This window comes from Lepus europaeus, chromosome 13 (assembly GCF_033115175.1).
Source record: "Lepus europaeus isolate LE1 chromosome 13, mLepTim1.pri, whole genome shotgun sequence".
NCBI classification, from domain to species: domain Eukaryota; kingdom Metazoa; phylum Chordata; class Mammalia; order Lagomorpha; family Leporidae; genus Lepus; species Lepus europaeus.
Genome location: NC_084839.1, coordinates 73728867 through 73755039, shown reverse-complemented (window position 1 = coordinate 73755039; position 26173 = coordinate 73728867).

Here is a 26173-nt window from a genome sequence, read left to right as displayed (position 1 = left end):
AGATATTCAACTTCTATTTACAAGTATGTAAACGGAAGATGATAATCTATAATTTTTGAGATAAAATTCAAACAGTATGTCATGACGTATTCAAAGTTTATAAAGAAATATTTATTTCATATTTAACATGTATTATTTCATATTTCTTTGTAGCAAATAACATAAAATTTTGTGTTATCCTCAAGTTTACCTTGCTTTCAATATAATAAGGAAATGTGAAATTATCATGATACTTTTAACCATTTTAAAAATTTTGATCATTGCAACTTACTCTTCAGTGAATTCCTTTTTACATCACTCATTGTTAACTTGTTTATTGGTATATTTCTTCTGGATAGATATGAACTAATGAAACAGTTGCTCATAGTATGCATATATTTAAGAAACTAATGTGTTGCATTGTTCTCTAAGATTCTTATTTTTGTTCTTTTACCAATATTCTGTGAGATTATAATTCTCCATCCTTCTGAAAATGTATATGTTAAAATGTTGAGAAAGTTGCAACAGAATTGTAATCTGTAACTTTTGGGCATTTACAATTAGAATTTTCCCACTGTTTTTAGTAAATTTTTCCATCTTAAAACTGTGATAGAAATGAAAAAAGTGGTAGGAAGTTAGCCACCTTTTGATTAGTTAGGGGTTTGTTTCTGTTGATTTCCAAGGTTGTGAAGGACCAAGCAACACAAATGCCTGACAGTATGTATCAGGACTCAGGGAACTGTGAAGTAACGAAGGCAGATTTTACAGTATTGGGAATAAAATAGGAAATAATCTTGGAACTATAAGTCAGAACTAAATCGAGAAGTTCATTTGAAATTTTATCAAGGAAATTATATTTTATTCCCTAGGTAATGAAGGAAAGTTAAAAAATTTAGTATATAAATGATATGCTGTGAACTGTAGCAAGAAAAATAATACTATCCATACTACAGAAATGTATTATAGAAATTAGGAGAATGGATATGTTGATAATTGTGTAAGAATGTATTTTTGAAAAAGCAATAGTAATAGAGGAGGTGTTTGGTGGTTGAAAGATGATGGGGTATTAGCCAAATGAACATTTGAGAATAGAAATCCAGATTTAGGTTTTTAATTATATCTTGTATGTACAATTGGTAGAAAATAGGTCTATTTTACTGAATTTTTAGTGGAAAAGACATGCATAGAATATAGCAACATAGAAATCTATGACAGAGAAACAATAATCTGACAGCTACTACCAGCTTAAATTTACCTAGTAAAATTTATTTAGAAAATGCCTGGCACTTATATTTATTTTAAAATGAAATTTGCTTGTCATATAGGCATTGTAGAGAATCATCTTATATAAATCATACTACTACTCAGAGCAGCAGTACCTGTCAGTGGAATCATCTGTGGACACTGATGTGCCCCAAGATGGGCATGAACACAGTTGATATAAAAAGCAGGGTAAATACCATCCAGTTGGTCCTGATTAGCTGAATGTAGAACTCCAAATCCCTTGTTTATGCACATGATACTTTGTCTTTAGCTTGATGCTACATGACATTCATTCTCTTTTTTTCTCTTGTACAAACATGTTTTTAAATAAATACATGTATTATGTGTTTTTCAAATAAATATATGTATGTATTATTTAAGGTAAACAAATTTCATGAAATTCATATATTCAGATTTAGAAACATAGTGAGATTATCTTCCTACCCTCTCTCCCTCCCAGCCTGCCATCCTTCCTCCTGCTTCTCTTACTCCCTCTCAATTTTTGCAATGATCTACTTAATTTACTTTATACCATAAGATAAACCCTATGCTAAGTAAACAGCATAATAAGTAGTAAGAAGAAAAAACACTGTTCCTCAAAAGTAGAGGAACTCAAAATGTCAATTTTCCTCCTATAGCTTACAGTTTTGGTACTCAAGCAGATCACTGAAAATATGATATTTGTCTTTTTGAGACTGACTTATTTCACTAAATATAATGGTTTCAAACGGCAGGGAAGAAAGAATGGGATGGCTGGATCATATGGTAGATCTATTTTCAGCTTTCTGATGTATCTCCATTCTGTCTTCCACAATGGTTGTACTAGTTTACATTCTCACCAACAGTGGATTAAGGTAACTTTCCCTCCACATCCCTGCCAGCATTTATTGTTTGTTGGTTTCTGTATGAGAACCATTCTAACTGGGGTGAGGTTAAACCTCATTGTCATTTTGATTTTCACTTCCTTGATGGCTAGTGATCTTGAGCATTTTTTTTTCACGTGTTTGTTGGCATTTGAAATTCCTCTTTGAAAAATTCCTGTTTAAGTTCCTTGCCCTTTTCTGAACTGGATTGTTTGTTTTGTTTTTGTTGAATTGCTTGAGCTCATTATAGATTCTGGATATTGGTCTTTATCTGTTGCATAGTTTGCAAATATTTTCTCCCATTCTGTTGATTGACTCTCAACTTTGTAGAGTGAGATTACAAACATGTTGGGTTCATCACAATGATGACAGGATAGCTAGAAACATTTGGCCAAGTGGTTAAGAAACTGCTTTGGATGCAAATATTCCATATCTGAATGCCTGGGCTCAAATCACAACTCAGCTTCCAGTTCCAGCTTCCTGCTAATGTATAACTGGGAGTTAGTAGGTGATGGATCAGGTTGTTGAGTATTTGCCACCCAAGTGTGAGACCCAGATTGAGTTTCTAGCTTATGAATTTAGCCTGTCTCAGCAGCAGCTGTTTTGGGTTTTGGGGAGTAAACCAGTGGGTGGAATATCCATCTCTCTCTCTCTCTCTCTCTCTCTCTCTCTCTCTTATTCACTCACTCACCCACTCACTCACTCACTGTCTTAAAGAAAAGGATAACAGTTTGAAAAATTTGAAATATTACCTCGACAGACAATCCATATCAATACCCTTGTATTTGCACCATACAAACATATAAACACAATAAAATTATTAAGAGTAGCTTCTTTCAGAAATGTAGGTTGGTGCTGGAGCTGTGGCGTGGTGGGTAAAGCCGCTGCCTGCAGTGCCAGCATGCCATATGGGCTCCAGTTCAAGTTTCTGTTGCTCCACTTCCAATCCAGGTTTCTGCTATGACCTAAGAAAGCAGTAGAAGATGCCTCATATCCTCTCCCTCCCCCTCCTCCCTCCCCCTCCCCCTCCCCTCTCCCTCTTCCTCTCCCTCTCCCTCACCAACATGGGAGACCTGGAAGAAGCTCCTAGATCCTGACTTCGGATCAGTGCAGCTCTGGCCTTTGCTGCCATCAGGAGAGTGAACCAGTGGATGGAAGACCTATATCTTTCCCTGAGCCTCCGCATATCTGTAACTCAGCCTTTCAATTAAATAAATCTTTAAAAAAGGAAGTTTAGCTAAATCATGTCTGTATCTCGCCAGAGGAAAAACAAAAAGGCAGAGGAATTTACTCACTTATCCATTCCACCACTGAAATATCTAAGACTTTCCTGAGTGCCCCTTGTTATGCCAGATTTAGTAAAGAATGAACAGTTAATAAGTGATTATCAAGCAGTTGACCTCAGATCCTTTCTTTGATTTGGGCACTTGATCATCTACAGATTTCAATTAGAAATAAAATTTTGATTCTACTGTATGTCAAAAATATCTGATCTGGATGTAGAAAAAAAATTAAAAACCTTCACATACTTACTAATTATTTTGAAATATGTGATGATTAAAAAAATGAATCAGGAGTTCCAAGATGATGGAGTAGGTAGGGAAGCTTACTGTTCTAGTCTAGGAGAAGATAATTTTAAAAAAGTGGAGAGAGTGTAGTCTCAGGGGAGAGTTAGGGAGAAAACGGCAGAGGAAACTCTACACAAATCAGAGGACATGGTGGACCTACATGGAGGATGTGGACTCCCACAGCTTAGGACTCCAGCAACCGAGAGCCTACTCACCAGCATAGGAAAGTGACATGAAACCAGACCACAGTAGCCCAAGCCAATGGCGATAAAGCTTCAGGAAGAGCCTAGAGGGAGTCTGGTTTGGAGCAATATGGGGGATAGTGTACCTGACAAACTAGAGGAGGGAAAAAAAAGGAGGGACACATTTCTCTCTCTCTGATCTCTTTACAATGGTATCCTGTAACAAGCTGATAGAGCAGGTGCCATTTTGGACATATGTGACAGCTCTGCCAGCTTATGTCCATGCCTAGCAACCAGCCAAGTGGAGACTCCTGACTATGGTGGGGTAGAACTAACAGGGGACTGGGAGCTCATGACTGTGGGAAGTTTGTTTGTTGGGACTGTGAAAAAAAAAAAAAAAAAAAAAAAACGATTGTGTGGGAGGACTCCTGGTGTGGCTAGGATCTTAGGCAGTTACTGTGGGCGATTCCACATGCTCAGGGCTTCCTGGTTACCTGGTGATGGACATTGCTGGGGAATCTGAGCTTACACTGAGGACTTTACAAATACTTTAAGTGGTCCTTAGGGCAGAGCAGACAAATATCATATCCACTGGGGCTAGCGCTTAGGCACTGGTCTCCTTTGAGGAGAGGAGCTCAGCTGAGTCTATACCAACCAGAGACAAACCTCTCTGATGATTAAAAAGGAGACAGATTTAACATACCAAACCTAGGTGTTTCACCTTAGAAATGCCCTTAACCCTGGTGAACTGAAAAGAGCTCCCTGGCCACTCCCACACCTCTAAGTATTCACTGAAATCAGACATCCCACTAGTCTGCAGAAGCATACTACAAAGATAAAAGCTGCCACAGTGAAGAAACAAAGAGGATAAAGGTAAAAAAATCTCTCAGTAAAAGTTCAAAGGAGGCCGGCGCCGTGGCTCAACAGGCTAATCCTCCGCCTTGCGGCGCCGGCACACCGGGTTCTAGTCCCGGTCGGGGCACCGATCCTGTCCCGGTTGCCCCTCTTCCAGGCCAGCTCTCTGCTGTAGCCAGGGAGTGCAGTGGAGGATGGACCAAGTGCTTGGGCCCTGCACCCCATGGGAGACCAGGAGAAGCACTTGGCTCCTGCCATCGGAACAGCGCGGTGCGCCAGCCGCAGCGCGCTACCGCGGCGGCCATTGGAGGGTGAACCAAAGGCAAAAGGAAGACCTTTCTCTCTGTCTCTCTCTCTCACTGTCCACTCTGCCTGTCAAAAAATAAAAAATAATAAAAAAAAAGTTCAAAGGAAATTCAAAGTAAAAAATAAGAATATTTTTGGAAGAATGTCAGGGTGATGTTGTTACTTATCAATAGCCACTTTGAATGTAAGTGGTCTCAACTCTCCACTTAAAAGGCACAGATTGGCTGAATAGATTAAAAAACAAAACCCATCTATTTGCTGCCTGTAAGAAACACATCTCACTGACAAAGATGCATGCAGACTGAAAGTGAAAGGATGGAAAAAGATATTCCATACCAACTGAAACCCCCCCCCCCAAAAAAAAAGTTGGTCAATCCTAGAGAAAGTTCCATGCACTGGTGAGAAGAGTGTATATTCTGCAACTGCTTGATGAAAAGTTCTGTAGATATATGTTAGGTCCATTAGATAGCTGTTAGTGTTGACTAGATCTGCTGTTTCCTTGCTGATTTTCTGTCTGGTTGATCTGTCCATTGCTGAAAATTGGTTATTGAAGTCCCACATTACTGTTGTATTTGAGTCTATTTCTTACTTTAGATCCATTAAAATTTCTTTTAAATAACAAGTTACCTTGTAATTTGGTGCATAAACTTTATAATAGTTACATCTTCCTGTTGAATTGATCCCTCAGTCATTACATAGTGCCCTTATTTGTCTTTTTTTGTTTTTCTTTAAAATTTTATTTAGTAAATATAATTTCCAAAGTACAGCTTTTGGATTACAATGGCTTTTTTCCCCCTATAACTTCCCTCCCACCCGCAACCTTCCCATCTCCCGCTCCCTCTCCCATTCCATTCACATCAAAATTCATTTTCAATTATCTTTATATACAGAAGATTGATTTAGTATGTATTAAGTAAAGATTTCAACAGTTTGCACCCACACAGAACATAAAGTGTAAAATACTGTTTGAGTAGTAGTTATAGCATTGATTCCCATTGGGCAACACATTAAGGACAGAGATCCCCCATGAGGAGTAAGTACACAGTGACTCCTGTTGTTAACAATTTGACACTCTTGTTTATGGCGTCAGAAACCTCCCTAAGCTCTAGTCATGAGTTTCCAAGGCTATGTAAGCCTCTTGAGTTCGTTGACTTTGATCATATTTAGACAAGGTCATAGTCAAAGTGGAAGTTCTCTCTTCCCTTCAGAGAAAGGTACCTCCTTCTTTGATGGCCCGTTCTTTCCACTGGGTCTCGCAGAGACCTTTCATTTAGGTGTTTTTTTTTGTTTTTTTTGTTTTTTTTTTTTGTTTTTTTTTTTTTTTGCCAGAGTGTCTTGGTTTTCCATGCCTGAAATACTCTCATGGGCTCTTCAGCCAGATCTGAGTACCTTAAGGGCTGATTCTGAGGCCAGAGTTCTGTTTAGGACATCTGCCATTCTATGAGTCTGCTGTGTATCACACTTGCCATGTTGGATCGTTCTTTCCCTTTTTATTCTATCGATTAGTATTCACAGGCACTAGTCTTGTTTGTGTGATCCCTTTGAGTCTTAGACCTATCAGTGTGATCCATTGTGAACTGAAATTGATCACTTGGACTAGTGAGATGGTATTGGTACATGAAATCTTGATAGGATTGTATTGGAATCCCCTGGCACATTTCTAATTCTACAAGTTCAATTGAGCATGTCCCAAATTGTACATCTCTTCCCTCTCTTATTCCCACTCTTATATTTAACAAGGATCACTTTTCAGTTAAATTTCAACACCTAAGAATAAATGTGTGTTAACTACAGAGTTCAACCAATAATATTAACTAGTACAAAAAAAAAAATACTAAAAGGGATAAAGTGTTAAATTGGACATCAACAGTCAGAACAAGGGCTGATCAAGTCACTGTTTCTCATAGTGTCCATTTCACTTAAACAGGTTTCCTTTATGATGCTCAGTTGAGTTAGAGTGAGAGAGAGAGACAGAGAGAAAGGTCTTCCTTCCGTTGGTTCACCCCACAAATGGCCGCTACCGCTGGAGCTATGCCGATCCAAAGCTAGGAGCCAGGTGCTTCCTCCTGGTCTCCCATGTGGGTGCAGGGCCCAAGCACTTGGTCCATCCTCCATTGCCTTCGCGGGCCACAGCAGAGAGTTGGACTGGAAGAGGAGCAAGTGGACTAGAACCTGGCGCCCACATGGGATGCGGGCACTGCAGGCAGAGAATTATCCAAGGGAGCCACGGTGCCAACCCCCAGAATTACTTCTAAGGGTATGGTTTAAAAACTTGTCATGGGACTCGAAATCCCATTAAGCTTAGTGGTAAAAATGCCATCTTAATTGTTATCATATTATGTGTTAAAATGATCATAGAGATATGATTAAGTGTTAAAATGAGCATATAAATAGGATCAAGTTTGGGGTAATTATAGTGGATATAATTAAAAAGAAGAGAATGTTCCAACATGGGAGCAGTCCACACAGCATACTTATAAAATGACAATTGTTTAAGTAACACTCTGACCTCAGAATCAGCTCTTTTTTTTTAAGATTTATTTATTTATTTGAAAGTCAGAGTTACACAGAGAGAGGGGAGGCAGAGAGAGAGAAAGAGAGAGAGAGAGAGAGAGAGAGAGAGGTCTTCCATCTGCTGGTTCACTCTGCAATTGGCTGCAACAGCAGAGCTGTGCCGATCTGAAGCCAGGAGCCAGGAGCTTCTTCTGGATCTTCCACATGGGTACAGGGGCCAAAGGACTTGGGCCATCTTATACTGCTTTCCCAGGCCATAACAGAGCTGGATCAGAAGTGGAACAATGGGGTCTTGAACCGGTGCCCATATGGGATGTTGGCACTTCAGGCCAGGGTGTTAACCCACTGTGCCACAGTGCCGGTCCCAAGAATCAACTCTTAAGATTTCCTGGTCTGGCTGAAAAGCCCGTGAGAGCATTTCAGGCATGGAAAGCCAAGACACTGTGGCAATAAATGTTCTACATGAACATCTCTGTGAGTGAGACCCCAGTGTAAAGAAGTGGCCATCAAAGAAGGTTGTTCTTTTCTCTAAAAGGAAAGAGAATTTCGATTTTGCTTATGGCCTTGTCTAAATACTGACAGAGTTTGTGGACTCAAAAGGCTTCCATAGCCTAGGCAGCTCATGTCAAGAGCTTCAGGTGGTCACTGATGTCATACATAAGAGTGTTAATTGTAAAATTCACAACAGGAGTCGCTGTGCACTAACTCCCCATTCAGGACCTCTGTCTTCAATGAGTTGTGTTATGAGAGTTAACTGTAAAACTAGTTCTCAAACAGTCTTGTTTGTGTGTGTGTGTATGTTTGTGTGCAAATTGTTGAAATCTTTACCTAGTATAGATTTGGTCTTCTGTTTACAAAGTGATTTGAAAATGAATCTTAAGGGAGAATGGGCTGGCAAGGGGAGAGGGAGGAAGAGGTGTGAAAATGTGGGTGCGAGGGTGGTATAATCCTAAAGTTGTCCTTATGAAATTTGTATTCCTTAAAAAATAAATTAAAAAATGAATCTGAGACTGCTGAGCATTATTTTAGATAATTTATCTCATTCAAGATTAGTTCTTGTGGTCAGTACTGTGGCTCACTTGGTTAATCCTCCACCTGTGGTGCCGGCATCCCATGTGGGCACCAGGTTCTAGTTCCGGTGGCTCCTCTTCCAGTCCTGCTCTCTGCTGTGGCCCGGGAAGGCAGTGGAGGATGGCCCAAGTGCCTGGGCCCCTGCACCGCATGGGAGACCAGGAGGAAGCACCTGGCTCCTAGCTTTGGATCGGCATAGCTCCAGCGGTAGCGGCCATTTGTGGGGTGAACCAACGGAAGGAAGACCTTTCTTTCTGTCTCTCTCACACTGTCTAACTCTTATTTGTCAAATTAAAAAAAAGAAAAAAAGATTAGTTCTTGTTTTAGAAAGTTTGCATTAGAATTTATATTCATAGCAGGATCACGGAAATTCTAACTGCATAAAATGTTTTTTAAATACATGGAAAAGATAGAAAAATATTCTATTTTACTGTGGTACTCTGGCTAATGAAGTTTAATGTTTGCATCCATTATTTATTGTCTGATCTCTGGATACAAATATTGGAGTTTGTGAGAGAATTTAAGTTCTTATTTTTCAGCTTTGATAAGTTATGAAGAGAGTCTTTGTACTACAGAGTGAAGATTAAGCCATTGCCTTGGCCTTTATCCTGATTAGTGATGTAGATGAGCTTAATCTTATAATCTATACCTTAAATCTGACTGGGAGAAAACACATTTCAAATACCCTAGTTCTGATTATAATTGTCACGTTGTGGCACCACTTAGGATATAGTCTTTTCTTATTTTTCCTTAATGACTTAAATGATTGAATCCAACAAGGCTAATCTGATTTGTAAGAATAATTGAAGTCAATATGTTCAGAGTAAAGAGTGGAAGATTTACTATTTAAACCCAAATGAAATTATAATCTTCTCTATCTTAGTGATAAACTCAGAGAAAGTTAGGAAGAGATTCAAGCAAAATTTAGCCTAAATAATTATAAGAATTGAAAGATGAAATGCTTGAGTTATAATGGGATGTCTAACTGACATTTCATGGTAGACTGAACAAAGGAACAAAACATCATTATACCATGAAATAACCTATCATACCTCAAATACTTTCCACAGAACATAATTAAAATCATCTTAATAATCTAATTGCACACCATCATTGTACATACAGAAGAAACAAATGCATTCTTTGAGGAAACAGCATCTGAATCTCTTTTTACAAGAAGTTCACATTTAAGAAAACACTGAATAATGAAATAAAAACAATGAAAATGTAATTCACCTTTAAAGTACATCAAAATAAATTAATCTACAATGAAAAATATTGAAAGCAATTTCTCTGGTCATAAGCATACAGGTCATCCAATCAGTAATGACATGAGACATTACTTATTTTTCCATTAAATGATTAATTTTAGACCCTTCAGTGTGCTGAATGTGCCCCCGACACAATGTGGAGAACACTGCTTTTCAGTAAACATGAATAAATATGTGATAATAATGTATTCGACCTGTGCATGTACAACTTTGTAAATAATTAGTTTTTATTAGGCTCATCTGCATAAATAAAATGAGTAGATCAAAGAGAAAAATACTTATCATTAAATTGGACTCCAGAAGTACCTTAGGAAATGAAATTCCAAAAATGAAAGTGTGAATATGACCACATATTTTTATATTTCTCAAATTTGTGCATAATATTGAAAGCACAATAACTGCACACCATATTGATTTTGACCACAGCTCTCATGGGCTCATCTGCAGGTATATCAACCCCATTATGAATTCCTGCTTGCTGGGCCATTCCACTCTCCTGTATGCCCCTATTCATGGTGTGAAGTAAGAGCTCCCTGTGGAATGGAGGTTACAACTGAGAAGTCACAACCTCAATCAAAATGATAGAGCAGTTACATCCAATAATGTTCAGAAAATGCTATCCCAATTGGATGCTCTGTTCAAAGAGTGTAGTTTACATGTTAGCAAAAGAACTGAGTTTAAATTTTACAGGCACTATATGGAAAATTATCTTTGAATGACTACAAAGCTGGAATAATTTGAAGTATAAAAACAAAAATATCACTTGGTTCTGGATGGGCTAGTTAGTGTTCCCTTTCATTTGCTCCACAGATTCTAGTGCTAAATGAAGCTATAGCATAAATATCTTGACTCTGTTATACTGATCTCTTATTTCTCTATATTATCAACAAAGGGAGAGGAGAAATATCCCATGGAAAACTGATGTGATATAATTAAGTTCTTACAGCCCCACAGTTTCTGATGTGATAAAAATGGAAAATAATACGAGAAGTATATTCACACTAAGATTACCGTTGCATTAATTTTCTTTCAGATTTATTTGTTTATTTGAAATGCAGAGTTCTAAAGAGGCAGAGGCAGAGGCAGAGAGAGAGGTCTTCCATCCGCTGGTTCATTCCCCAGATGTTCACAATGGCTGGAACTGGGCTGATCCGAAGCCAGGAGCCGGGAGCTTCTTCGGGGTCTCCCATGTTGGTGCAGGGGCCTAAGCATTTGGGCCATCTTCTACTGTTTTCTCAGGCCATTGCAGAGATCTGGATCAGAAGTGGAGCATCTGGGACTTGAACTGGCACTCATATGGGATGCTGGCACAGTAGGTGGCCCCACAGTGCTGGCCACAGGGCCAGCCCTGTGAACTGCTAATTTAAAGTAAAGTATAGTCTTATTATACTTTATATTTATTAAGCTATATGTGGTTGACATAACTAAACATATTCCAAATATACTGTTTGATAAGTTTTCACATTTGTACATTTATGAAAACATACTAGCTATACAATAGTAGCTATTGTCATAAGGAACATGTTCTTCACCTCCAAAAGATTCATTTAGCAGTTTATGGCCTCTCCATATTTTCGTTTATTCCAATACATAAAACAATTACTAATCTGATTTTTATCCTTATGGATCAACCTGCAGTTGTATAGTTTTATACAGTTACAGTCATAGAAACCTCACTCTTTGATTTTACTGTGGAAATTTTTGTATAGAATTTATACAGTAGATGTTTCTGCTTAGAGAATTATATGAAAACAGATATGCTTCAGAAAAAGATAATCAAGGAGAATGTTATATTTGAGCAGAGACAAGACAGAACTCGGCTAAGTAAGATTAAAGTAACCAATGAGTAATGCCATATTAAAGCCAGTAGATATATATTGATTACAATGGGAAATTGAAATATCGGTGAGACACTTCTGGTGATTATTTTCTCTATATATCAATACTTAGATTGGATGGAAATTATAATTTAGTTTTCCTTTTAGCTCTTGGCTTGCATTTTTTAATATTTATTTGAAAGGCAGAGTTACAGAGCGAAGGAGAGTCAGAAAGAGAGAAAGACATCTTCCATCTGCTGGTTCACTCCCCAAATGCCTGCAATGATCAGGACTGAGCTAGGCCAAAACAAGAAGCCAGGAGCTTTTTCTGGGTCTCCCACATGGGAGTAGGGGGCCTAAGCACTTAAACCATCTTCCACTGCTTTCCCAGGCACATTAGTAGGGAGCTGGATTGTAAGTGGAACAGCCTCAACTCGAACTGGTGCCCATATCGGATGCAAGCCCAGCTGGCCATGGCTTTAACCCAGTGAGCTACAGCACCAGCCCCATGGCCTGCATTTTTATATTAATTGTAAGACAGGAAATGAAGTTACTATTTAATAATATTATGGTGTTTTTAGTATTATATTATCTACTAATTCAAATTTTAACATAAAGAACTTTTGATTTGCTTAGCAACTGAAATTGTCCCATATATCTTATTATGCTCTATCATATACTTGAATAATTTATTAATCTCCGCATTGTTTCAACTTGGAAGTAGACCTTGGGCTAGAGTTACGTGAATTTGAGTAGGTGTGGTCAGCAGTTTCACAGGGTCCTGGACTCAGAAGAGTGCTGCTCTTGTTTAAATCTATGTGTTTTTCTGTTAAAAGTCTTATTTTTCATAGTGATTTCTTTTATTTATTTGAAGGAGAGACAGAGACACAGTCATTTCACACACATTGATTAATTCCCAAATGCTCACCAAAGACAGGTCTGGGCCAGCTGATGCCAGTGACCAGGAACACAATTCAAGTCACCCTCGTGGGCACCAGGAACCCTAGAATTGAGCCCTTAGCATCTGCCACACATTGTATGTTTTAGTAGGAAACAGGAATCGAGTGTAGAGCTTAAACTTGATCCCAGGAACTCTATGTGAGATATGGGCCTCAATAGTGGTTTAACCATTGCACCAGATACCCTCCCCTGTCTTGAAAGCCTTGATACTTTTATCTTTGAAGTTATATTTTGTGATATAATTCTACAGGGTCAATGGAATACAGGCATCATGGAGTTAGAACCTAGGCTCAGGTGCAATCTTGATACTACTATTTATCCTCACTACAACAAGTTCTCTGTTTCCCATTCATTTGCTTCTGTTTGTATACTATGAGGGCAAAGGACGGATTAGGATTAGCCTAGGTCCTATGAACCAAATAGTGGGAACAGGAAGGGGTCCTGTGGGCTTGTGAGCCTGAGGCCCTGCCTGTATCTCTGCGCCAAATATCAACTAGGGAAATACTATAGCAGGATTTGAAACAGACCAAGGAATGAAGGGTGGCTTAGTTATTGCCTTTTAAACAAAAGTCCACAATTATGTTGCACTGGACCTGGAAAATTACGTGTTTCGGATTGAAGCAGGATGGAAAGGTCCTTGGTAAGAATACAGGAGAAATGTATAGATAAGTACAGAGGCAAAAGTACAAAATTTTGAGAGCTAAAGATGACACTGAAAAAAAAAATGCTGCTCTAAAATGAGAGAGAAATTCATTTAATAAGTATACTTTAATGAAATGTTATATAATAGTCTCCAACTTTTATCATTAAAATTTTCTGTGGACTTTTGTTTATCACAAATATATTATAGACATACATACAAATAAAAAAAGAAATGCCTGTATGTATCAGTATTGATGCAAATAAAATTTCGACAAACCAATGATTAAGACTGATATACAACTGTAGCTTTAATGATCTGTCATCATTTTAGATTATCTTAAATTTACTTTATATGAATAAATGGACATCTTTTCATTTGATTATTGTATATAGCCCTTGCCTATATTCCTGCTGAACTGTAGACTTTTTAATTTTTACTTGTTGAACTCTTTATTTATTGGAGCATTAAGCCTTTGAATATAATATAAATTAAAATGTAGTATCTCAAAAATTAAGAAAAAAAAAGGAAGAAAAACAAAATGACAGGTAGGGACAGAAGAATTATCATTATATTCTTAGAATTCTATCTATGAATTACATTGAATCCATTCTATTTGTATTAACTTCACATCAATATGGGAATTGATGACAATTGTGTTGCACTAATTATCGTGCATTCGCTGTGACCCTGGGAGTCTAATGTATTAAAAAAATACTTTAAAGAATAAAATAATAAATGCAGTGTATTTCATTGTGAAAGTTGCGGAAATATAAATAGTAGACATATAACTAATTTCCAAAGTGAATGACATATGATAATAATTTAATATTAGAAAACTGGTTTCTATTTTTAACAAATACCATTTAATGCCAATTTATTTGTAAAGGGTCTTGAAAGTATTTTCTACTCCTGAGACTATATTATACTTACAGAGAAATGTATTGCAAATTTATAAAGCTATATTAGGTACATGATAACAGAAATTTAAAGATATAGGAACTATACGTGTATCCTGAGAAGTGGCAGGATGATGGCTAAAGTACTTGGGTCCCTGCAATCATGTGGGAAACCCAAATTGAGTGTAAGGCTAATGTCTCCGGCCCAGCCCTTACCAAGCTTTGTAGGCATTTGGGGAGTGAACAAGTAGATAAATATTTTCTATCTGTCTTTTTATTTGCCTTTCAAGCAAATAAATAAACACACTAACTTAACACAAGAAAATGTAACGGATGTATATGAGAATAGGAGATAAGTGAGAGAAAGATTTCTAATTCTTAACCTATGTTGTTCCAAAATGAATCCAGATAAATAGACATTAGGGATAATTTTATTTAATTTAAAAAATTGAATATTTGGAAATGAATAGAATAACCTAATGACAAAATTACAAATGACACACTTTATGTATAATAAATAATCCAAAGAGAAGACAGTATTATCTTATAATGAATGATGTCAGTGTAAGCTCGTGAAAGATTATATAAGGTTTCCAAGAAGGATACTCTACAGTGAAAGTTGAATTATGAGACTTTTGTTCTGATAGTTATGTGAAGGAACAAATAATGTGAAGAGAATAAAGAACAGTTTTTTTTTTCCCCCCTCATAAGTTTAACAGGGATAATATGACCAACTTGGAAAATAGCTTGTGATTTTCAAGAGAATGAACTGTAGGGAGGCTAGGAGCTGAAAAGCAGAGGTAGAAGTTGGATGTGGGCATATGGGCGTCGATTTTATATCTGTTGTAAGGAGCAGCCATTTTGAGATCCTGGCTTATACCTGGGAGGTACTATGATCATATTGTCTTTTAGAATAACTGACTTGATGTAGTCTCATTTGCCTATTTTTACTTTTGTTTCCAATGCTATTGCCATCAGATCTAGGAAATCAATGCAAAGATTAATGTTGTGAAGTTTTCCTTTATGTTTTTCTAGTTTTATAGGTTTAAGTTTTGGGTTTAAGCCTTTAGTCCATTTTCATTGGATTTTTGAAATTTATCCCATTTTTTAAAAAATTATAAGTATCCGACCGGCGCTGCGGCTCAATAGGCTAATCCTCCACCTTGCGGCACCGGCACACCGGGTTCTAGTCCCGGTCGGGGCACCGATCCTGTCCCGGTTGCCCCTCTTCCAGGCCAACTCTCTGCTGTGGCCAGGGAGTGCAGTGGAGGATGGCCCAAGTCCTTGGGCCCTGCACCCCATGGGAGACCAGGAGAAGCACCTGGCTCCTGCCTTCGGATCAGCGTGGTGCGCCGGCCGCAGCGCACCTACCACGGCGGCCATTGGAGGGTGAAGCAATGGCAAAAAGGAAGACCTTTCTCTCTGTCTCTCTCTCTACTGTCCACTCTGCCTGTCAAAAAAAAAAAAAATTATAAGTATCCAATTGTCCCAGCATCATTTGTTGAGTAGACTTTACCCATTTTACATTCTTGTCCACTTTTTGGAATGTAAACTTATGGTTTATTAATGGATTTATGTGAGGGCCTATTTATGTTCCATACCTCTTATTACTAGCTTTATGCTATTACAATTCTGTTTTAATAGCTGTTGTATTATAGTATATTTTAGAATCTGGAAGTGTGGTACTTCCAACTTGTCCTCAATATTCACAGTGAAATTATAAAGAGAATACAAAAATTTGCTATATGTACCCATATCTGCATGTACACAACTTCCACTATTATGTATATTCTCCATCAGGTTGTTAAATTTGTGACATAAATATATGTTATAGCTATAGGTCTTATGGCAAAATTTATGAAATAATTAAATCACATGTTTTGGAATGTAGGTAACAAGAATGATCAAAATTAGAGGTCATTTACTGGATAAAGCCTAGCAGGCCAGGCAAGGGTAAAAACACTACTTTGTGTTGAGGAAGAAAAACATGGGTAGCATTGATGGCCCAGTGGATGCTGTTATATTGATGAGAAATGTTGAGACGATTTGAGATAAACACTGAAATCAATAGATTTATTTTAAAAGTTGGGTAGAAAGCAAAAAGGGGGGAAAGATAGAAGTTGGAAAGAGAAACAGTCAAGAAATAGCTTTCGTTAGACAGAAAATAAAAGAATATCTCTGGAGGGTGAAAGCCAATACAGGGAGAGGCACACAGGCATCAGTAGGCCTAACAGAAACAGCATAGCCTCGCGAGAATAGACAATTGAATCAAGTAAATCCATTTTGAGAAGTGAAGGGTTACCTCCTTAATAAAAGGATGAAAGTGATTTAGAGAAAATAGAATTGTGTGGATGGGCGTTGTGAAGCAGCAGCAGTTCAGTAAGCTAAAACAAGTTAACTCAGTTATAGAATATTCTGCAGAAAAGTCATGGGTGTGGCTATCCAAGGACAACATTAAAATGTAAGTTTGCTGTCTGCAACCCATCAAAACAGTTAAACCACTTCAAACTTCGATGACCCATTAAATTGTGCCAAACATTAGCAAACTGCCATTCTCTAAGTCTGCATGGTACACATTAGTGTGGAGTAAGTCATGCTGCCTATTTGTATTATAAGTGCGATTTTAAAATACTGTCCTCAATAACCCTCATGTCTTAGTTTTAACCAAAGCACTGTCAGAAGATATTCTTTATTCTTAATCAATATTTACTTACTTAAAGCTACATTGTTTAGGAAATATTCTATTCTGATGCTATTCATCCCTTCCCAAGTTTCCCACAACACTTCCTCAACAAGTATTTCTTAACCTTTTATTGGAATGTCAGTTTATGATTTTAATTTCCCTTAATTCCTATCAAAAAGACTCCTAATTTTGTAAGTTAGTTTTTGTTTTGTTTTTTGTTAGTTTTGTTTATCCTTTTGTTTCTCTTTTTCTCTCATGTTCTACATCAGGGGTGAAATGGCACTCATAGCTTCCTTTTTCCTATATATGATGATCCCATTAAATTAACCCTTACCATTGTAGTATTCTGCTTTGAGGTTATAGTTCCAGCTGTATCTTGCTATCCACCTGTTTATTGCTAAGACACATCAAGTTCTGAGCCATTTCCTTCTATCTTTTGAGATTTACCCCTGGTTCACAATTTTCCTTTTTAACCTATTTCTTGTTTTTAGTTTGGATGCCTTAAATAACAGTGTGGCAGTTTCCTTAGTCTGCCAGCCCTCCGGTCCTTGAACTTATCCTCATCAATGAGTTTTTTCAACCCCTTTTGATTGACTATTAAATCAGTAATTTGAAGTATTTTTAAAGAAATAATTCAACAGATTCCCATTTTCTAACTGTACTGGAAGTTAAGAAAGTTCAGGACAAAGATAAAGAATAGGGAAATATTAAAGGAAATATGTTTGAGTTTTCTACTCAAAAGAAATATTTCTATAAACCCAAGAACTTTCAAAATACCCTAGATATTGGAATTTGATTGCTTTCATGGTGCAAGCAAATTTAAAATGATATATCTAATATTAGCTAATATGTCAACACTCTTTTCTAGATCCAAGAAGTGACAGGGTCTCAATTAAATTGTAGGACTGCTTTCCTAGGAGTCCGATGACTACCAGAGGTTGTACAATTCTATTTATATGCAACATACAAAACAGTTTTAAAAAATAATACCTGGAAAGTACAATCAAAGAAGTTTTCAAAGAACTTTAAAGTTACTACTTCACAGGTCTAGGGAAATGGAAAAACTTTAAATTTCCATTTCAATATTTTGTGGATTCTCTTGAGACTCTTCATTGGAAAAGCCTCTTTATTGGAAATATTAAGGATTTTCCCAGGTCTAACCACTGACCTGATTCTTTTAGAAATCCTGGTGAGAGAAACAAGGTAAGAATTATCCTTATGGGATCACACATGAGGAAAATACAGAGCTAAAGGCACAAATGGACAGAATCCTAACTATGCAACATGAGGGAAAATTAGATGCCATGAACAACCTTTTACTATTGTGGACAGAAAACAAAAAAAGAGACATATACGAGTGAACATGTGTATATATATCTGATTACATGTATAGGTGGTGTATGGATGGATGGATGGATGGATAGATAGGTATGTAGATAAAAGGAAACTTAGAAGATACTCAAAAATCCAGTAATAGACATCATGTAACTTTGAAAAATCCCAACATGTGTTTTAATATGATCAAGAGCATAAACATGTTTTTTTACACAACAGAAACTCAAAGGATATTTCCTAAGATACAGGTCAAGGAAACTCAAGTTCCTTTGAATCTCCAAACAAAAAACAAAGTCTATCTGAAGAAGTAGTTAACTAGCAGACCCAGTTACCATTCTGCTGACATAATTTTGGAGAATTGAAAGATAAGAAAGATGATGTTAGGTTTCAAGAAAATCAGTATATTAAACAAGCACTTTCAGAGTAAAATCTATAATCAAGAGCAAAAATTATCTGTCAGTGGCAGAAATAATAACATAGAACTAAAACTAACCACATTTTATGATTTCCTAACTTTTGGGATGATAAAATTAATGAAGTCATATAGCGTCATGGTGATTTTATGTTTTGAAAAATTTATTATTTTATTTTAAAGTCAGAGTGACAGAGTAAAAGACAGAGAGCAAGTACAAGAAAGAGATAGCAATCTTTCTTCTGGTTTATTGGAAGTGGCACTACAATATGAGATGCCAGCACCACAACCAGTGGTGGAGTAAGCCGCTGTTAATATTTATATTTGAAGGTCCAAAATATATTTCTGTAAGAATATAAGCTGGAAGAGACAATTAAAATGAATCAGGTTACTGCTAAACATTTTAGTGATATAAATGAGAAAGTAATGTGGAGCAACAACCACAGGTTTTGAAAGAAAATACATTGCCCAAGAGTTCCATATCCAACCAAGTTACCATTTTGTGTTAGCACAATAGAGAAGTATTTTAAGCCAGAGAACGAATCTGAAAATGTAACATCCATGCACATTTATTGAAATATAGTAACTAAAGGGACTCAAAGCAGCACATAAATTAATGAGAAAATGTTAAGAAAGGGGAAAATGCATTTTATGATAAAACACGGTAATACATTGTTATGACTTTTTCAAAATATTGAAAATTACCTTTTGTTTTGAGAATATTTGGTCAAATTTAAAGTAGAAAATTAACTTAATGTTTTAGCAAAAGTGGCTAAAGTCTTTAGCAAAGAGGTAGACCTAAGTCATACAAATGAGAAAAATTTTTTTAAAAAGATCCAATGTTAGTTAATTCGTACGTAGTAAAAGCAGAGAGCACATAAATGCATATGACTTAGAAAAGAAAGTAAATAAATATGATTAAGCGAACATGGAAGATAGGTATAGATAAGGGTAATTACCAGGTAATCCTGACAATATAAATGTACTTTTTTAAGAAAATACTCATATTTCTAAAATAAGGCCATTATGAATTTGGTGTTTTAGTTTTAATATTCTCGATAATTTACTTATAATTTGTTTAGTGGTGGTAAAATATATGTCCATATGAATAATCAATTTTATTTTCTAATGTTGATGTAGCATGCTCTTTATGAATGAATGGGGAGTATTTGGGGTACTTTAGCTGATATAGCTTGAAGAAATGGTATTGGGCTGTGGTAGAAGATATGAGTAGGTGGGGCCAGCGCTGTGGCATAGCGGGTAAAGCCGCCGCCTACAGTGCCGGCATCCCATATGGGTGCCAGTTTGAGTCCCGGCTGCTCCAACTCTGATCCAACTCTCTGGGGCTGTTGTGGCCAACTGAAGAGTGAACCAGCAGATGGAAGACCTCTCTGCCTCTCCTCTCTGTAACTCTGACTTTCAAATAAATAAAATAAATCTTTTAAAAAAATGAAAATATGAGTAGGAATCAAATAAGAAAAAAATGGAAGTGAAATTATCTTTTTTTTCAAATAAAAGGAAGAGTCTGTGAGCTACAAGAACATATAAAGAATGGAAAGAAGGCCAATATGAATAAGATGGACAATGATTTGGCAGCATGTAATGCTGAAAATATAGTTAAGAACTAGTGTAGGCTGGGGTAAAAATGTTGAGAGATTTTGCCCTTGTCATTATAAAAATAGAGCATCATTAAGTAGTTTCCATATGTTTCCTTCTTTGGCTAACTTCCACTCTCAGAAGACCACCTGCCTTTCCCCAGGCTCTCCATTTGGTGACTTCAGTTTAGTTACTGTCTGAATTTCTTTGAGCCATACCAAGTCAGATATTTGTCAAACCTGAGCCGCACAAATAAGCCTTCAGTTCACTTTTCTGATCCTAGGAGAATTTCTGATAGAGGAGAGATTTATATATATGGATAACAGAGGAAAATTATGCCAAATTAATGAAAGTTATTATCTTTTATTCTTAAATATAAGTAAACAATTAAGATTCTCCAGGCATAGATGGGTGGATTAACAGCACCATGACAGAGGAAGAGTAAAATTAAATCTACATGAATGAGTTAATTAAAACAAAGTCAATGGAACCAATGGTATAATGAGGCATAAAGAAAAAAAAAACATAAAACTATTGGTGTCTTAAGATATTTGAGAAAAATATTAAGACCCTGAAAGATCATGGAGTAGTGCAAGTGGTAATGAATATCAATTAACAGAGTATATTGAAGCAATATTACCTGTTTAGAGTCACCTGAAAAATACAGCACCAGAAGTTTAGAATCTAAGATTCCTAAAATTGATTAATCCGTAAACCTTTCTGAATGTTACAAATATATAAAATTTTTGAGACAAGTCCAAGACCTGCTACTGCCTTCTCTGCCTTAGCAATATGATGCTTTTGTCCCAATATTTCCTATGAAGCAGCATTCTTTGAGAATTCTGCATAGTCTTCTGTGTAACCAGGTTTTGGAAAAACTGCTTTAAGAAAGTTGTATCCACAATGCTGAACTTTCTTCCACACAATATTTTCAATTCTGTCTGAGAATTATGGAGACAATTTTCATAACAATCTTCACACTCTGCTACGGCATTGTGTTCATCATATGAATCCTGAATTTTGAATTAATATAATTATGTGACACATAGAGAAGATTAGTAAGAAAAAAAAGTCTGTTTATTGCTGACACTCCTTAATTCCTGTGGGGATCCTAAAATATACCATTTATAGCTTATTATAATGCATTATAAAGAATGCCTTCAGCTTGAAAATATTAGCCATTTGTTATACTGCTGGATTTCATTTATTTTATAAATGCTTAGCTGTTACTTTTCCTTGATGCAGACATGACTCCAAACCATACTTGAGGGATAGAAAATGCATAGCTGCTGTGTTTTATAGTGGTACCAAAGCCATTCAACACAATGATTGCCTTTTCCTATTATATATTATTACATAATACATAATATATGAATTTTCTGCCACTGAATAGCAAATAGCAAATCTCTCTTCCATTGTGTGTTCCTACATATCATGTATCCCAATATTAATAACTCAGTGTTCTCTTAACATTCCTCTGTGAATTGATTTAGTTTTATGAAGCAGAACATTTGAACAGACTTATCAATTCAGATAGATAGCATGTATCATTAAAAATGTAATTGAAATAGGCCGGCGCCGCGGCTCACTAGGCTAATCCTCCACCTTGCGGCGCTGGCACACCGGGTTCTAGTCCCGGTCGGGGCACCGATCCTGTCCCGGTTGCCCCTCTTCCAGGCCAGCTCTCTGCTGTGGCCAGGGAGTGCAGTGGAGAATGGCTAATTACTTGGGCCTGCACCCCATGGGAGACCAGGATAGGCACCTGGCTCCTGCCATTGGATTGGTGCGGTGCGCTGGCCGCAGCGCACCAGCCGCGGCGGCCATTGGAGGGTGAACCAACGGCAAAAAAAGGAAGACCTTTCTCTCTGTCTCTCTCTCTCACTGTCCACTCTGCCTGTCAAAAAAAAAATGTAATTGAAATAACAAATCAGGGAGAGCTCTTAGATTCCAAGAGTATAGTTACAGGATATAGAGTGACCAGATGAAGACTCATAATTTTTATTTTTTCCCAGTGTCTGATATTTGCAATGATAGATTTCATGTCAATGTTAGATTTCACTAGTACTCATAAAAATCCATAAAAGCATCATTTGCCATTAACTGTTGTGCAAATATCCATAAACATGTAAACAATTATGTAAGTGATACATAGATGTGAATATAGTTAAGTGCATTAACACTTCTGAAACTGGGAGATCTATTGAATGGTTAATTTTTTATAAACTGTTCAGATGTTATACATATCATATACAAATTATGATCAATTATACTAGATAAAAGTTAAGAAAATTATGATTTCAGAAAGTCAAATAGCTAAAATAGAATTCAGCATGTGTCTTCTAATAATGAGAATTGAAATACTATCCTTTGGGAAATATGGCTATTCAGGAATGACTGAGTCAATTCATCAGTTTCATTTAATATAATATTTATATTTTTGCTACATTTTGGCAGTTTTTCTTAAAATATTAGGATAAAGCTTTTATATGTGTATCATGTTTCTGCATGTTTTGTACACAAACATATTGACATCCATTAGTTTGGTTCTATCCTTTGAAAAGAGTTCTGGAAAAAAAGATAATGTCTCCTAGAATAGAAGACAGTCTTATTTACTGGCCAAAATACAATATACCATCTCTCTCTTGTCATTGGTAGTGTGTGTTTACTTGCAGCCCACGTCAAAGATTACAAATTCTGAGTGCAAGGTTCCCAGGCTATGAAGCTACTGCACAGCATAGGAAGCTCTAACTAGGCACACCTGCTTCTCTTTCTTTGTAGAGCAGAAAAGTGTTTTCCAGAAGTCTCTAAGCATATAGTCTTTACATTTCATCATTCAGATGTTTTTACTATGAATTCCAACATTTGTATTGCTATCCTAAGGTGTGTTGAGGCTTGACTTCCTAAAAAAATAGTAGTAATTGTATTTGTATTTGGAATAAAAAGAGGAGCATTGATTATATATATATATATATTCATATATACATATATATACAAATATTATTAACTGAAAATTCTCACCATTATTATTTTAACAATAGATTTTTTATCTAAGTGCAATGTGGATATTAGTACATGTTATCTGTCCACTCTAAGCTAAATAATTACTTAAGATAGTTTCTTGATTTACCTTCTGAATTTTTCTAGTATGAAAATATGCCATCTACAAAGCATGATAATGTTTGGAAACAGGAAGAAGTGTATATCTCTCATCATTCTCTTTTGAGCTTGTAAATTCAAACAGTGTTAAGTAATATTGATCAAAATAACCATTCTTGACCAGTCATTTTAAAATCTCATTGTTTTCTAAATGAGCCAATCAGTTAAATGTGACTTCAAGAAAATTTTTGGAGCTTAATAAATGGCATTGAAATTAATCTGGAATAAATATTAACAGTGGTAAGCAGTAAAATATGTTGTGTAGAAACTCCTTAATAGGTATAAAAATACATCTTAAAGTTATTGTAATTGACTCAGTTTGTTAGTGGCAAAGGAATAGACAAATCAGTGAAAGTTTGTGCCTTGTTCAGATATAAACCCAAATTATATCAGTATTTAGTACATAAATATGAAATTCCAATTTTATCAAAATATATTTCAATAGTAATGAGATTCTAGACATTCTGATTGCCTAATTAAATTTTCCCAGTAAAAACTAATGTTGAGATATATTAAGGTGTTTTAATTGTTAAGGTCTTTTATGTAAAATATGAAAAAAGCACTAGATTAATATTTTGAAAAAAACCTTAAATAATCTTTGGGTTGGAATGTTCTTTTTGAGCACACCAAAGTGTTAGTCATGGTTTGAGGTAATTTTTGTGACAGCAATAGAGAAGTAATAATGTAATGCTCTCAGATCAATTTGGCAACAATAGCAAAATTTTGAAACTCATTATTCTTTGACCTAACTATCTAACTGCTATCAACTTCTCTTCCAACTCTTGCCACAATAGCACTTAGGAATAAATGATGCTAATGTTAATTTTCATCATTGTTTGCAACAGTAAAATCAGATCAGATGGTTGGAAATCGTATCAATAGTCATAGTCACACTGGGTTTGAATGAAATATTTGTAGTACTTTAAAAGGGGTGACATAGACATCTCTGCTAATATACAAATATTACTGACATAAGATATTTTCAGTCTTTGAAAAAGTTGGATTTATCTGTGCAGTATGAAAATATGATCATATGTAGTTGACTGAAGCAAGTGGAATACATTTCTGTATATATTGTGCTCTTTATACAAAGAAGAAATCTGGAAGATCATATATAATTCCCAAAATTGTACATATTTTAGTAATATTTTATGTGTAATAGTAAAAGAATTGAGGAGAAATTTTAATTTCATTTTTTACTCTTTATTCATATGACAATATGAATAACATAGGTACTTGATACACAGACTATGTCACGGTTGTGGGTAATACATTCATGTATACCTTTCATCCCGTGTGTTCCATGCTCTGAAAAAAAAATTCCTGTTCACATAGCATAGTAATCACAATCATCATCATCAATATTGACAACTCAAGGAGGTTGCCATATGGCTCTGGGAAAATTTAAGAAAAATTCTCTGTGATCATAGGACAGGTTAGAAATTGTGTAAAGGGCATCCCCACAGCTGTTATTTTTTTTGTTTTGTTTTGTTTTGTTTTGTTTTATTTTTTTTCTAGGAGACAGCAACATCCTTGATCAGTAGGAGGGGGATACCTGCAGAAAGCCTCTAACACCTTCAGAATGGTGAGGGTGGGGGACAAGCATCAGCCTTAGTTCACAGGAGCAACAGGCACTGCACATTTCAGCTGCGCTAGGAGAGTAACTGGCAGGTGAATGGGACAGCACAGAGGAGAAAGCAAACAGGGTGACTGACAGTGTGGGGACTGCCCCTGATGGGACAGGCTGCTGGAAGAAACGAACAGGGAAGCCAGCAATTGGCTGAGAGAATACATAGCCTCAGAGAAAAGCAATGTACAAAAAGCAACGACTTCATCAAACACAGAAGAAAAAAAATAAAGAGATGAATTTCCCTTGGACTGCCAGTGAGTCTGGCACCCTCCCCAATTAAACTGATGCATTGTTCATCTAGTAGCATAAGTTTACATCAACCAGATTTGCAGCTTAAACTCTAAAGGCATCTCCGAGCAGAATACAAGTAGACATTTATTGGTACCAAGGAGAAGCTAAACAGGTTTTTAGGAGAATAAAAAATATCTTCATGCCAACTTTTGAGAAAAAAATAAAAAGCTGACATCTGATCTATAAACTATTTTTGCAGCTGAAAATAAATATTAAGAAGTGTATCATTATTATAGTAGCAGAAAAGCAATGTTGTAAAAATATCAGTCTTGTAATGGCCAAAAATGTTTTCAAAAAAAAAAAAAAAAGATGACGTTAGACAATACAGGTTTAAACTTTCCTTAGATAAACAAAGAAATGCTTGGAAAAGCTACAAAATTTTAAATATATTTAATTTTAGGAATAAAGAATAAAAATAATGAGATTGGGCCAATGCTGTGGCATGGCAGGCAGAGCCACTGCCTGCAGTGCAGGCATCCTATATGAGCACTGGTTTGAGTCCCAGCTGCCCCACTTCTGATCCAGCTCTCTGCTATGGCCTGGGAAAGCAGTATAAGATGGCCAAAGTCCTTGAGCCCCTGCACCCAAGTCGGACACACAAAGGATGCTCCTGGCTCTTGGCTTTGGATGGGCACAGCTCCAGCTGTTGTGGCCATCTGGGGAGTGAACCAGCAGATGGAAAACCTCTCTCTCTCTGCCTCTGCCTCTGCCTCTGTGTAACTCTGCCTTTCAAATAAATAAACAAATCGTAAAAAAATGAAGTTTAACTTGTAATGCAATATTATTAAGAACAGTATATGAGAAAAATAAATTTATAAAGATAGGAAATGAAAATTTGGAAATCTGAAAACAAGAACAAAAGAAGATTAAAAACTAAATCCA